Below are 13,499 nucleotides of genomic sequence, written 5' to 3'. Positions count from 1 at the left end.
CGGGTTCACGCCATTCTCCTGCCTCAGCCTCTCCGAGTAGCTGGGACTACAGGCGCCTGCCACCACGCCCGGCTAATTTTTTGTATTTTTTTTAGTAGAGACGGGGTTTCACTGTGGTCTCGAACTCCTGACCTCGTGATCCGCCCACCTCGGCCTCCCAAAGTGCTGGGATTACAAGCGTGAGCCACCGTGCCCGGCCGACAAGAGCAAAAGTCTGTCCCAAAAATAAAAAATATAAATAAATAAGACATGAAATGAAAATATTTACTTCTCATTATTTTTCTTATGAGGCAGGATCTCACTCTGCTGCCAGAGTGGAGTGCAGTGGTACAGTCACAACCCATTGAAGCCTCAACCTTCTAGGCTCAAGCAATCCTCCCACCTCAGCTACCCAAGTGGCAGGGACTACAGGTCCGGATCACAACACTCAGCTAATTTTTTTTTTTTTAGGGATGGGGTCTTGCTATGTTGCCCAGGCTGATCTCGAACTCCTGGGCTCATGCAATCCTCCCACTTTGGTCTCCCAAAGTGTTGGGATTCTAGGTGTGAGCCACCGTGCCAGACCAGAATAAAAATATTTTCTAATGTCCCTTGTGATTTCTTCATTGACTTTGGGTTATTTAGCAGTGTACTATTTAATTTTCCAATACTTGGAGATTTTTTTAGATATAGTCCCACTATTGATTTCTACTTTAATTTCAAAAAGCAACCTTTGTGTGATTGTATTATTAATGTATTTATTAGAGACAGGATCTTGCTCTGTCCCCCAGTGCCGAGACCAGCTCGGTCAGGAAGACCCTAACCCAGTGGCGCTAGAGGAATTAAAGACACACACAGAGAAATATAGAGGTGTGGAGTGGGAAATCAGGGGTCTCACAGCCTTCAGAGCTGAGAGTCTCGAACAGAGATTTATCCACGTATTTATTGACAGCAAGCCGGTGATAAGCATTGTTTCTATAGATTATAGATTAACTAAAAGTATTCCTTACGGGAAACAAATGGATGGGCCAAAATAAAGGGATGGGTTGGGCTAGTTATCTGCAGCAGGAGCATGTCCTTCAGGCACAGATGGCTCATGCTATTGTTTGTGGTTTAAGAATGCCTTTAAGTGGTTTTCCGTCCTGGGTGGGCCAGGTGTTCCTTGCCCTCATTCTGGTAAACCCACAGCCTTCCAGCATGGGCATCATGGCCATTACGAACATGTCACAATGCTGCAGAGATTTTGTTTATGACCAGTTTTGGGGCCAGTTTATGGCCAGATTTTGGGGGGGCCTGTTTCCAACATCCCAGGCTAGATGGCAGTGGTTCAATCCCAGCTCACTGCATGCAGCCTCCGACTCCTGGGCTCAAGCAATTCTCCCGCCTCAGCCTCCCTGGTAGTTGGAACTACAGGTGTGCACCAGTGTGCACAGCCCCAACTGTTCTTTTCTTTTCTTTTCTTTTCTTTTTTGAGGCAGAGTCTCACTCTGTTGCCCAGGCTGCAGTACAGTGGTGCAATCTTAGCTCACTGCAAGCTCTGCCTACCGGATTCAAGTGATTCTCCTGTCTCAGCCGCCTGAGTAATTGGGATTACAGGTGCCCAACACCTAAAAAAAAAAAAAAATTGAACTTACAGCTCAATTTGTGGGAAACTAACATCTTAACAATATTGAATCTTCTTTTTTTTTGAGACAGAGTCTCGCTCTGTCACCCAGGCTGGAGTGCAATGGTGCAATCTCTGCTGACTGCAACTTCCGTCTCCCAAGTTCAAGCAATTCTCCTGCCTCAGCCTCCTGAGTAGCTAGGATTAAAATTACAGGCACCTGGCCAGGTGCGGTGGCTCACGCTTGTAGTCCCAGCACTTTGGGAGGCCGAGGCGGACAGATCACGGGGTCAGGAGATCGAGACCACGGTGAAACACTGTCTCTACTAAAAATACAAAAAAAAAATTAGCCGGGCATGGTGGCGGGCGCCTGTAGTCCCAGCTACTCGGAGAGGCTGAGGCAGGAGAATGGCGTGAACCCGGGAGGCGGAGCTTGCAGTGAGCCGAGATCGCGCCACTGCACTCCAGCCTGGGCGACAGAGCGAGACTCCGTCTCAACAACAACAACAACAAAAAATTACAGGCACCCACCACCACACCCGGCTAATTTTTGTATTTTTAGTAGAGACAGAGTTTCACCATATTGGCCAGGCTGGTCTCTTGGCCAGGCTGGTCTCTTGGCCAGGCTGGTCTCGAACTCCTGACCTCATGATCCACTCACCTCGGCCTCCAAAGTGCTGGGATTTCCGGCATGAGCCACCACACTGGGCCACAATATTGAATCTTCTAATCTGTGAACATAGGATCACTCCCCACTTTTTTAGGTTGTCTTTGCTTTCTCTCAGCAATGTTTTGTAGATTTTAATGTACAAGGCTTGCATTTATTTTGTTAATTTTACTCCAAAGTATTTTATTCTTCTATGCAATTGTGAATGAAGCTGTCTTCTTGATTTTATTTTCAGACCATTTATTGTTAATAAGTATAAATAAAATTGACAGTGAATGCAGGTCTTCTGGTCCTCCCTGTGATCTTTATGAACTTGTTCGTTAGTTGTTAGTTCTGCTTGTTGTTGCTACTCTTGGTTCCTTTGCATTCTCGCTCCCGACTGGATATGTTTTTTTTTAAGACAGGATCTCACCCTGTCACCCAGGCTGGAGTGCTGTGGTGCAATCTTCGCTCACTGCAACCTCCACCTCCCAGGTTCGAGCGATTCTCCTGCCTTAGCCTCCTGAGTAGCTGGGATTACAGGCGCCCGCCATCACGCCCGGCTAATTTTTATATTTTTTATATATATATTTTTTGAGACGGAGTCTCGCTCTGTCGCCCAGGCTGGAGTGCAGTGGCGCAATCTTGGCTCACTGCAAGCTCCGCCTCCCGGGTTCACGCCATTCTCCTGCCTCAGCCTCTCCGAGTAGCTGGGACTACAGGCGCCCGCCACCACGCCCGGCTAATTTTTTTGTATTTTTAGTAGAGACGGGGTTTCACCGTGGTCTCGATCTCCTGACCTCGTGATCCGCCCGCCTCAGCCTCCCAAAGTGCTGGGATTACAAGCGTGAGCCACTGCGCCCGGCCTAATTTTTGTATTTTTGGTAAAGACAGGGGTTCACCGTGTTGGCCAGGTTGGTCTCGAACTCCTGACCTCAGGTGATCCGCCCGCCTTGGCCTCCCAAAGTGCAGGGATTACAGGTGTGAGTCACTGTGCCCGGCCTTTTTTTTTTTTGAGACAGGGTCTTGCTCTGTCACCCAGGCTGGAGTGCAGTGGCATGATCTCAGCTCACTGCAGTTCCAACCCCCCAGGCTCAGGTGAGCCTCCCACATCAGCCTCCTAAGTATCTGGGACTACAGGTGCAAGCCACCACACTCGGCTAATTTTTGTATTTTTTTTTTTTAGAGATGGGATCTCACTGTGTTGTCCAGGCTGGTCTCAAAGGTCTCAAACTCCTGAGCTGAAGGGATCCTCCCGCCTCGGCCTCCCAAAGTGCTGGGATTACAGGGTGAGCCACCATGCCCGGCCACCTTTTATTTCTCTTCTTGCCTGAGAGGACTGCATAGAAACCCAGCACCATGATGATATAAATGATGAGAGCAGACATCTCACCCTGTCTCCAGTGCTACTGGAAAAGCATTTAAAAGTTCCCATTTTCCTGGCCAGGCATGGTGGCTCATGCCTGTAATCCTAGCACTTTGGGAGGCAGAGGTGGGTGGATCACCTGAGGTCAGGAGTTCAAGATCAGCCTGGCCAATATGGTGAAACCCTGTCTCTACTAAAAATACAAAAAAAAAAAAAAAAAAAAGTAGCCAGGTGTGGTGGCGGGCGCCTGTAATCCTGGCTACTTGGGATGCCGAGGCAGGAGAATCGCTTGAACCCTGGAGGTGGAGGTTGAGCTGAGATTGCACCATTGCACTCCAGCCTGTGCAAGAAGAATGAAACTCCATCTCAAAAAAAAAAAAAGTTACCATTTTCCTGGTTTGTTAAAAATATTTATTGTAAACAGGTATTGGATTTTGTCAAATGCTTTTTCTGTATCTCTTGAGATGATAATGTAATTTTTGTGCTTTAGTCTAGTAACTTAGTACATAACATTAATTCATTTTTGAATATTAAAACCTTACATTCCTGGCCAGGTGCAGTGGCTCACGCCTGTAATCCCAACACGTTGGGAGGCCCAGGCAGGCGTATTACCTGAGGTCAGGAGTTTGAGACCAGCCTAGCCAACATGGCAAAATCCCATCTCTACTAAAAATACAAAAATTAGACAGGTGTGGTAGCTACTCGGGAGGCTGAGGCTCAAGAATCACTTGAATCCAGGGTGGGGCAGATGTTTCAGTGAGCCGAGATCGCGCCGCTGCACTCCAGCCTGGGTGACAGAGCGAGACTCTGTCTCAAAAACAAAACAAAGCAAAACAAAAAACCCAACAACAAAAATCCTCAAAAATCCTCAAAATGTTCCTGAAATAAATCCCACTTGGTTACGATGTATAATCCTTTTTATCTTTCCGGATTCTGTTTGCTAATAATTTGTAGTGAATTTTTACATTGATATCAAAGGAGAATATTGGTGTGTAGTATTTTTGTGATATCTTTCTCTGGCTTTGGTATTAAGTGAATATGGACCTTATAGAATGGGTTGGAATTGGAATTAATTCTATCCGAAATTTTTGGTAGAATGCACTAGTGAAATCGATGAGGCTTGAGCATTTTTCTTTTTCTTGTAGAAAGATTTAAAATTACGAACTCAATTTCCTTATAGCTATATTCAGATTTTTTATTTCTTTGGGAGTTGGTTTTGGCAATTTATTTATTTATTTATTTATTTATTTATTTATTTATTTATTTAGAGACAGAGTTTCACTCTTATCTCCCAGGGCTGGAGTGCAGTGGCCTGATCTCAGCTCACTGCAACCTCCACCGTTCAAGCAATTCTCCTGCCTCAGCCTCCCGAGTAGCTGGGATTACAGGCGCCCGCTGCCACGCCCAGCTAATTTTTTTGCATTTTTTTGTTGAGACGGGATTTCGTCATATTGGCCAGGCTGGTGTCAAACTCCTGACCTCAGGTGATCCTGAGGCCCATCTCGGCCTCCCAAAGTCCTGGGATTATAGACGTGAGCCACCATGCCCGGCCAGCACTTTATATGCTTTAAGAAATGTGTCCATTTCATCTAAGCTACTTGACTTATTGACATAAAGTTGTTCCTAGTATTCTCTAACAATCGTTCTGTATCTGGAAGGGCAATAGTGATAGCCCCTCTTTTATTCCTAATTTTAGTTTTTTTCTTGGCCAGTTTAGCTATATACATTTATCAAATTTGTTGATCTTTTCTAAGAAACACCTTTCTAGGAACTTTCTATTTCAGGCCAGGTGCAGTGGCTCACGCCTGAAATTTCAGCACTTTGGGAGACCGAGACAGGTGGGTCGTGAGGACAGGAGTTCGAGACCAGCCTGGCTAACATGGTGAAATCCTCTCTCTACAAAAAATACGAAAATTAGCTGGGCGTGGTGGCAGGCGCCTGTAATCCCGGCTACTCCGGAGGCTGAGGCAGGAGAGTCACCGAATCCAGGAGGCAGATGTTGCAGTGAGCCAAGATGGCACCACTGCACTACAGCCTGAGCGACAGAGAAGACTCTGTCTTGAAAAACAATAAGTGAATAAATAAAAACTTTCTATTTCGTCGATGTTGTTGTTTTTCCGCGTTCTATTTCACTGACTTCCTTTTTTTTTTTGAGACAGTCTTACTCTGTCGCCCAGGCTGGAGTGCAATGGTGCATTCTCGGCTCACGGTAACCTCTGCCTCCCAGGCTCAAGCGATTCTCGTGCCTTAGTCTTCTGAGTAGCTTGGATTTTGTGTGTGTGTGTCGGGGCTGGGCGGGGAGGGGGGCACGGTCTCACTCTGTTGCCAAGATTGGAGTGTAGTGGTGCAATCCTAGCTCACTGCAGTCTCCACCTCCCATGCTCAAAGGATCCACCTTCTAAGCCTATCAAGTAGCTGAGACTAGAGGTGTGCATCAACACACCTATTTTTTTTTTTTTTTTTTTTGAGATGGAGTCTCGCTCTATCGCCCAGGCTGGAGTGCAGTGGCACGATCTTGGCTCACTGGAACCTCTGCCTTCCAGGTTCAAGTGATTCTCCTGACTCAGCCTCCCAAGTAGCTGGGGTGCCCGCCACCACACCCAGCTAGATTTTTTTTTTTTTTTTTTGTATTTTTAGTAGAGACGGGGTTTCACTATATTGGCCAGGCTGGTCTCAAAGTCCTGACCTCGCGGTCTGCCCGCCTCGGCCTCCCAAAGTGCTGAGATTACTGGCATGAGCCACCGCGCCTGGTCTTTTAATTCTTATTTTTTTGTAGCGATGGGGTTTCACCGTGTTGCTCAGGCTAATTTCAAACTCTTGGGTTCAAGCAATCCTCCGGGGTCGGCCTCAGTCTCCTCCCAAAGCACTGGGATCGCAGGGGTGAGCCACTGTTCCTGGCCTCACCTCTTCTAACGTGAGTTTGCAGTTATAACTTTCTCTAAGCACTGTATTAGCTGCATCCTATATGTTTTCATGTGCATATTTCCATTTTTATTCAGCTCAAAGTACGTACTAATTTTTTGTGATTTCGTATTTACTTTTATTTTTTATCTTATGAGGGGGAGACTCGCTCTGTTGCCCAGGCTGGAGTGCAACGAGGTGATCTCGGCTCACTGCAACCTCTGCCTCCCAGGTTCAAGCGATTCTCCTGCCTCAGCCTCCCGAGTAGCTGGGACTGCAGGCAACCACCACCACACCCAGCTAATTTTTGTATTTTTAGTAGAGACGGAGATTCACTGTATTGGCCAGGCTGGTCTCGAACCCTTGACCTCAAGTGATCCCCCGCCCCGCCTCAACCTCCCAAAGGGCCGGGATTATAGACATGAGACGTTGTTGCCGGGGGAGCCTTCCAAACACCCAGAAATGCCACAGCCAGGACCGTGGGGCGCAGCAGAATCGCCCAAGGGGCAGGGGGGTAGCCTGGCCAGAAGAGAATAAGGGAGGGGCCGCGCGTGAGGTTCGGCAGGGGAGAACCCAGGCCTCGGGCGGCCACGGACGCCGCTTTGCCATTTTGGGCGTTTTTGGGGAGGACAACGCGTGCAGGAAGCGCAGTCATCTCAAGCTGACTTCCGAGGCTAACGGGTTCGAGGCCTGCAGCCGGGTCTGAAAGCCCCGACCCGCCTATGGCGCGGGGACTGTGGGTCGAGCCGGCCGCTTGTCCCCCTCGCTCGGCCCCGGTCCAGGCGCAGCACTCGCACCCCGGGGATGGTGAGACGCGGCGCAGCCAGCTTAACTCGGGGTAGCGGCCACCCCAGCCTCGCCCCAGCCGGCCGGGTCCGCGACCTCGGGAAGGTCCGGTCCTTCCCTCGGCCCCCGCGACGCCGCGCCCGGGTGTGGCCCTGGGCTTCTTGCCGGTGACCACGCGGCCAGGGTGGCCCCCGGCCCAGGACGGCTACCAAGGGCGGCCCAGCCCCATCCCCGCGCCGCGGGTCCCGGAACCGAAGAGCTGGAAGCGGGGGCTCCCTGACAACATGGCGGCGGCGCCCGGGCGCCTCCCTAGGTCCCGGGTGTCTGCGTCTCCCCGCGAGGGCGTGGGCAAAGCCGGAGCCGTCCGACAGCAGGAGGGGAAAGGAACCCAGATCGAGACCCGCGGGGCGAACAGTGCTGGAGGCCCATACATCGACCACGCCCCAAGGAGAACCAAGGCCCGCCCTGTTGCCATGGCGACAGCGCACGGGGGTGGACGCAGGCGCCGCAGGCCGTGAGCGCTCAGCGCAGGCGCAGTAGGCTACGCGGGGGGATGGGTGTTGAGTCTCATTGCGTGCGCGTGCGCCTTGCGCACACGCGGACGGCTCTGTGCGTCGCAATGGCTGCCCGCGAGCATCGGAGAGGCGTAGCCCTCGGTCTTTTTCAGGACGCGGTCTCCTGATTCCGCTGGTGGTTCGTCCAGGCCCCCTTCCACGCATCCGCCGCCGCTGCCTCATCAGGACTTCATTTCGGTGACGCAGAGCTTTGGTGAGAGCTATGGCAACAGCAAGAACTGCCGGCGGCTCTTGTGCTGCAGGGTGAGGGCCGCGCCGGGCTGACCGAGGCCCGGGATCACTGCGCCCGCCGCCCTCCCAGCCTGCGGCTCGGAGCGGGGCCTGGGCGGGCAGACTCGACTCCCCCGACGCCGCCCTCTCCACCCCTTCCCCGCAAAAAGGGGCAAATCTGCTTTCCGGGCCGGGGCAGCCGTGGTCGGCACGCCTGCAGCGGTGTCAGCGGCCCGAATTCTGCGGGGCGGTGGTGGTGGGAGGAGGGATTGGAGCCCCAGCAGGTTGTCTGGGCTTCGTTTGCTTTTTGGCAAGGTCCTGGCCCAGGCCCCGGTCCCTCTTGGAAAGGAAACCTCTGAACCTGTTGCTCCTAAGAAAGCAAGCGGCCCCTGACGCGTTACTGTGGCCTGGTGTGACCCTCGTAGCCAGCCCGTGTTCTGTGAGGCATGAAGCGCCACGCAGACACCACGATAAAGTGAGATGAACCAAGACCTCTTCTTGATTCTAAGCAGGGAACACACAGCTCACCCTGTCATGTGCAGCGATCATAAGCTGAGAATTACCCTTTGCCTTCCCACAGCGTCTAATCTTTTATTTTTATGTTTTTGTGGCAACGTCTCGCTCAGTCGCCCAGGCTGGAGCGCAGTGGCGATCACGGCCCACTGCGGCCTCGACCTCCTGGGCTCCAGCGTGCGTCTAATCTAGAACCAAATCCTCCTTCCTTAGATCATCCCCCAAATCACCCAACTACTGGTGAAATCCTGTAATAGTTTCCTCCGAACACCCTGTTGCTGACACCTCAACGTCTCAGCCTGGTGTGTTTGCACACACAGCGTCAAGACCCAACTTGTTTAACTACAGGCGTGTTTGCAGTGGTCTTTGGCTGAAGGGCGTTATAGACTCTCAGTCGGAGAGTCACTGAGATTCAGTTGAGACTCAACTCAAGAGCATGCCTTTCTGAGTCCCTTTTGTGTCTGTGTCTGGGGGCGCGACCTATCCTTGGCTGGGAAGAAACAGGCATATTCTTTGTTTCATTCTCCTTGAACGCCAGCCGTGGCCAGTTGCCGTTTTAGTGCTGACTGTGCAGAGATGAATAAAACAGATTTCTAGGAGAGGCTGGTGAGAAGCCAGCCACAGACAGGCAGAGGCAGGTGGCACATGTGTACGTCCTGTGTGGAAAAGAGCAGGGCCCTGGGGAAGAACCGTGGCTGGTTCTGAGGGCTCAGGGGAGGCCGTGGCACTGAAGGCAAGACCTGAGGGCTGAGAAGCTGCTGGCACCGGGCAAGGTGGGGAGAGGCTGACTTGAGCCTAAGGAAAACTGCCTGAGGCAAGGAGGACCTTGGCGTATTTGGAACGGTGAAATTCCCAGGGCTGGGAGACGGAGTGGGGGTTGGCTCAGTCCATCCGTGGTCCTGCAGGTCCTGTAGGTAAGGAAGGAGACCACCACTTCTGCTGCCCTCCTCTCCCCACCTTGCCTAGTTTATAAGACAGGAGGAAAGGGAGAAGGCAAAAAGTTGGAAAGAAACAGAAGTAAGATAAATAGCCGGACGACCTTGCCGCCACCACACGGCTGTGGTGGTTAATAATAATAATACCAGCTCCTGACCTGAACTACTTGTGTTATCTGCAAATTCCAGACGTTGTATGCGGAAGCATTGTAAAACTTTCTGTTCTGTTAGCTGATGCATAGCCCCTAGCCACGTTTCCCGCGCTTGCTCGATCTACCAGGACCCTTTCATGTGGACCCCTTAGAGTTGTAACCCCTTAAAAGGGCCAGGAATTTCTTTTTCAGGGAGCTCGGTACTTAAAGGTGCAAGTCTGCCGAAGCTCCCGCGGAATAAAGCCACTTCCCACTTCCTTTTTTTGTTTGAGACGGAGTCTCGCCACTTCCTTCTTTAACCCGGTGTCAGGGGTTTTGTCTGTGGCTCCTCCTGCTACAGAGGCAACATGGAGTGTTCAGTTGATGTGTGCGGGAAGATTTTGGCATGGACTGGATGTCTGAGATGTTTACTATGAAACTGCTCTGGCTGCTGGGTGGAGACACAGTGGAGGGCAGGAGGCCGACAGAGCTGCCTGGCCGTGGGAAAAGCTGAGTGGTGGGAGGAGGGCTCCGCAGGAGTGGGCCTTGGGAGAAGGAGGGCGGGTCCCCGGGTGGAGAGGCCAGCAAAGGCTGCACAGGCTCTGGCTTGGGGACACTGAGGGGCTCCGTTTTGGATCTGCCCCCTGTGAGATGCCTGGGAGGCACCATGGAGACTTTGGTGGGCAGGTGGTGCCGGGATCAGAGTCTGCCAGGGGAGACAGGTTTTAGGAGTCCCTAGGTACAGATGGTTTTTGTTGTCTGGAAAGGTTGGAAGAAGGGGCCAGGCCTAGTCCTGGGCACCACCAGGCTGAGAAGATTGGGGTCAAGGAGGAGGGCAAGGGCAGCCAGAGAACCAGGAAAACATCTCATCATTGAAGTTATGATTCAGGAGGGAGAATGGCCAAATTCCAGATGCTGTTGAGAAGTAGATTTAAATAGATTGAAAGTAAAAGGATGGACTGGGCACAGCGGCTCATGCCTGTAATTTCAGAACTTGGGGAAGCTGAGGTGGGAGGATCAAGTGAGACAGGAAGTTCAAAAGCAACCTGGTCAAAATAGTGAGATCCCGTCTCTACAGAAAATAAAATAAATTAGGACCTGTAGTCCTAGCTACTCAGGCAGCTGAGGCAGGAGGATTGTGGGAGCCGAGGAGTTTGAGGCAGTCGTGAACTATGATTGCACCACTGAACTCCAGGCTGGGCAACAGAACAAGACCCCATTTCAAAAAAAAAAAAAAATTGTTACATGATATGAGGACATTACATAGTAATAAAAGGGTCAATTCACGAACAAATTATAGCAATTATAAAGATGTATGTACCAAGAACAGCTCCCCAAAATATATGAAGCAAACACTGGCAGAATTGAAGACAGAAATAAGTTCTACAGTAATAGTTGTAGATGTCACTCAACCTATTTCAATAATGGAAAACTTATCTAGGTGGCAGATCAACAAGGAAAGAGGGTCTGGACAGTGCTAAAATCTTAACCAGACAGGACAGACACAGAACACTCACCCGACAGCAGAACACACAGTTTTTTAAGCACATGGAACATCCTCCAGGACAGACCATGTGTTAGGCCACATATTAAAATATATTAAAAGAAGTTTTAATATATTTTCTTTTTTCTTTTCTTTTTTTTTTTTTTTTTTTTGCTTGCTTTGTTGCCCTGGCTAGAGTGCAGTGGTGCGATCTCGGCTCACCGCAACCTCCACCTCCTGGGTTGAAGTGATTTTCCTGCCTCAGCCTCCTGAGTAGCTGGGATTATAGGCGCCCGCCACCACACCTGGCTAATTTTTGTATTTTTAGTAGAGACGGGGTTTCACCATCTAGGCCAGGCTGGTCTCAAACTCCTGACCTCAGGTGATCCATCTGCCTTAGCCTCCCAAAGTCCTGGGATTACAAGCATGAGCCACCGCACCTGGCTTTAAGATATTTTCTTTCTTTCTTTTTTTTTTTTTTTTGAGACAGAGTCTTACTTTGTCACCCAGGCTGGAGTGCAGTGGTGCTATCTCGGCTCATTGCAACCTCCACCTGCTGGGTTCAAGCGATTCTCATGCCTCAGCCTCCAGAGTAGCTGGGACTATAGGCATGTGCCACCATGCCCAGCTAATGTTTGTAGTTTTAATAGAGATGGCGTTTCACCATGTTGACCAGGCTGGTCTCGAACTCCCAATCTCAGGTGATCTACCTGTCTTGAACTCCCAAAGTAGTGGGATTACAGGTGTGAGCCACTGCACCTGGCCTATATTTTCATTTTCAAAGTTTTTTTTTTTTTTTTTTTTAAGAAGAGTTTCACTCTTGTTGTCCAGGCTAGAGTGCAATGGCGTGATCTTGACTCACTGCAACCTCCGCCTCCTGGGTTCAAGCGATTCTCCTGCCTCAGCCTCCCAAGTACCTGGGATTACAGGCATGTTCCACCATGCCTAGCTAATTTTTTTATTTTTTAATTTTTTTTGAGACGGAGTCTAGTTCTGTCACCCAGGCTGGAGTGCAGTGGCACAATCTTGGCTCACTGCAACCTGCGCCTCCTGGGTTCAAGCTATTCTCCTTTCTCAACCTCCCAAGTAGCTAGAATTATAGGCGCCCGCCACCACGCCTGGCTAGTTTTTTGTATTTTTAGTAGAGTCGGGTTTTCACTGTGTTGGCCAGGCTGGTCTGAAACTCTTGACCTCGTGATCCGCCTACCTTGGCCTCCCAAAGTGCTAGGATTACAAGCGTGAGCCACCGCACCTGGCCTAATTTTTGTATTTTTAGTAGAGACGGGGTTTCGCCGTGTTGGTTAGGCTGGTCCTGACTTCAGGTGATCTGCCCACTTCGGCCTCCCAAAGTGCTGGGATTGCAGGCATGAGCCACCATGCCCAGCCTCAAAGGTTGAAATAATACAATATGTATATACACACACGTGGGTGCACGTGTGTGTGTGTGTGTCTGCCTCCTAGGCCGGAGTGCAGTTACATGATCCATAGCTCACTGGAGCCTTGAACTCCTGGGCTCAAGTGATCCTCCCATCTCAGCCTCCCAAATAGCTAGGACTACAGGTGCACACCACCACACCTGGCTAATTTTAATTTGTAGAGATGGGATCTCACTATGTTGCCCAGATGGGTCCTGGACTCCTGTCCTCAAATGAGCCTCCCACCTGGGGCTCCCAAAGCCCTGGGATTGTAGGTGTGAGTTAGTGTGTCTATCCATCAAAGAACGTTTTTCAGCCACAATGGAATGACATTAGAAATGAGTAACAGGAGGCCAGGTGTGGTGACTCACGCCTGTAAACCCCAGCACTTTGGGAGGCTGAGGTGGGCGGATCACCTGAGGTCATGAGTTCAAGACCAGCCTGGCCAACACAGTGAAACCTCATTTCTACTAAAAATACAAAAATTAGCCAGGCATGGTGATGCGTGCCTGTAATCCCAGCTACTCGGGAGGCTGAGGCAGGAGAATCGCTTGAATCCGGGAGGCAGAGGTTGCAGTGAGCTGAGATCGCCTCCCTGCACTCCAGCCTGGGCAACAAGAGCGAAACTCCGTCTCAAAAAAAAAAGAAAGAAAGAAACGAGTATCAGGAAAAGCTGGAAAATTTGCAAATCTGTGGCAATTAAACAACATGCTCTTAACCAATGGGTCAAAGAGAACTACAAGGGGAGGTAGAAAATGCTTAGAGATGAATGAAAACGAGAGCAGAAGCGACCAGAATGTATGGGATGGAGCAAGGTTGTGCTCAGGTGGAAATTAACGGCTGTAAACACTGGTTCTTTTGTAGTTCTGAGCGTGATGATTTGGTTTCACACTCAGGTGAGATGTGCTTTTCTCAAACCTTACAAAGTCAGCGCATTACCCATCTGACACCAAAAA

General features: G+C 50.4%; 1 pseudogene; it reads left to right on the top strand.

Annotated features, from left to right (window-relative positions):
• Positions 1–13,395: 13,395 nt before the first annotated feature.
• Positions 13,396–13,492, top strand: LOC116476071 (small nucleolar RNA U13; annotated as a pseudogene).
• The last annotated feature ends 7 nt before the right edge of the window (positions 13,493–13,499 follow it).

The sequence above is a fragment of the Hylobates moloch genome, unplaced genomic scaffold (assembly GCF_009828535.3).
Source record: "Hylobates moloch isolate HMO894 unplaced genomic scaffold, HMol_V3 SCAFFOLD_10, whole genome shotgun sequence".
NCBI lineage: Eukaryota > Metazoa > Chordata > Mammalia > Primates > Hylobatidae > Hylobates > Hylobates moloch.
This window is presented reverse-complemented; position numbering and strand designations above follow the sequence as displayed.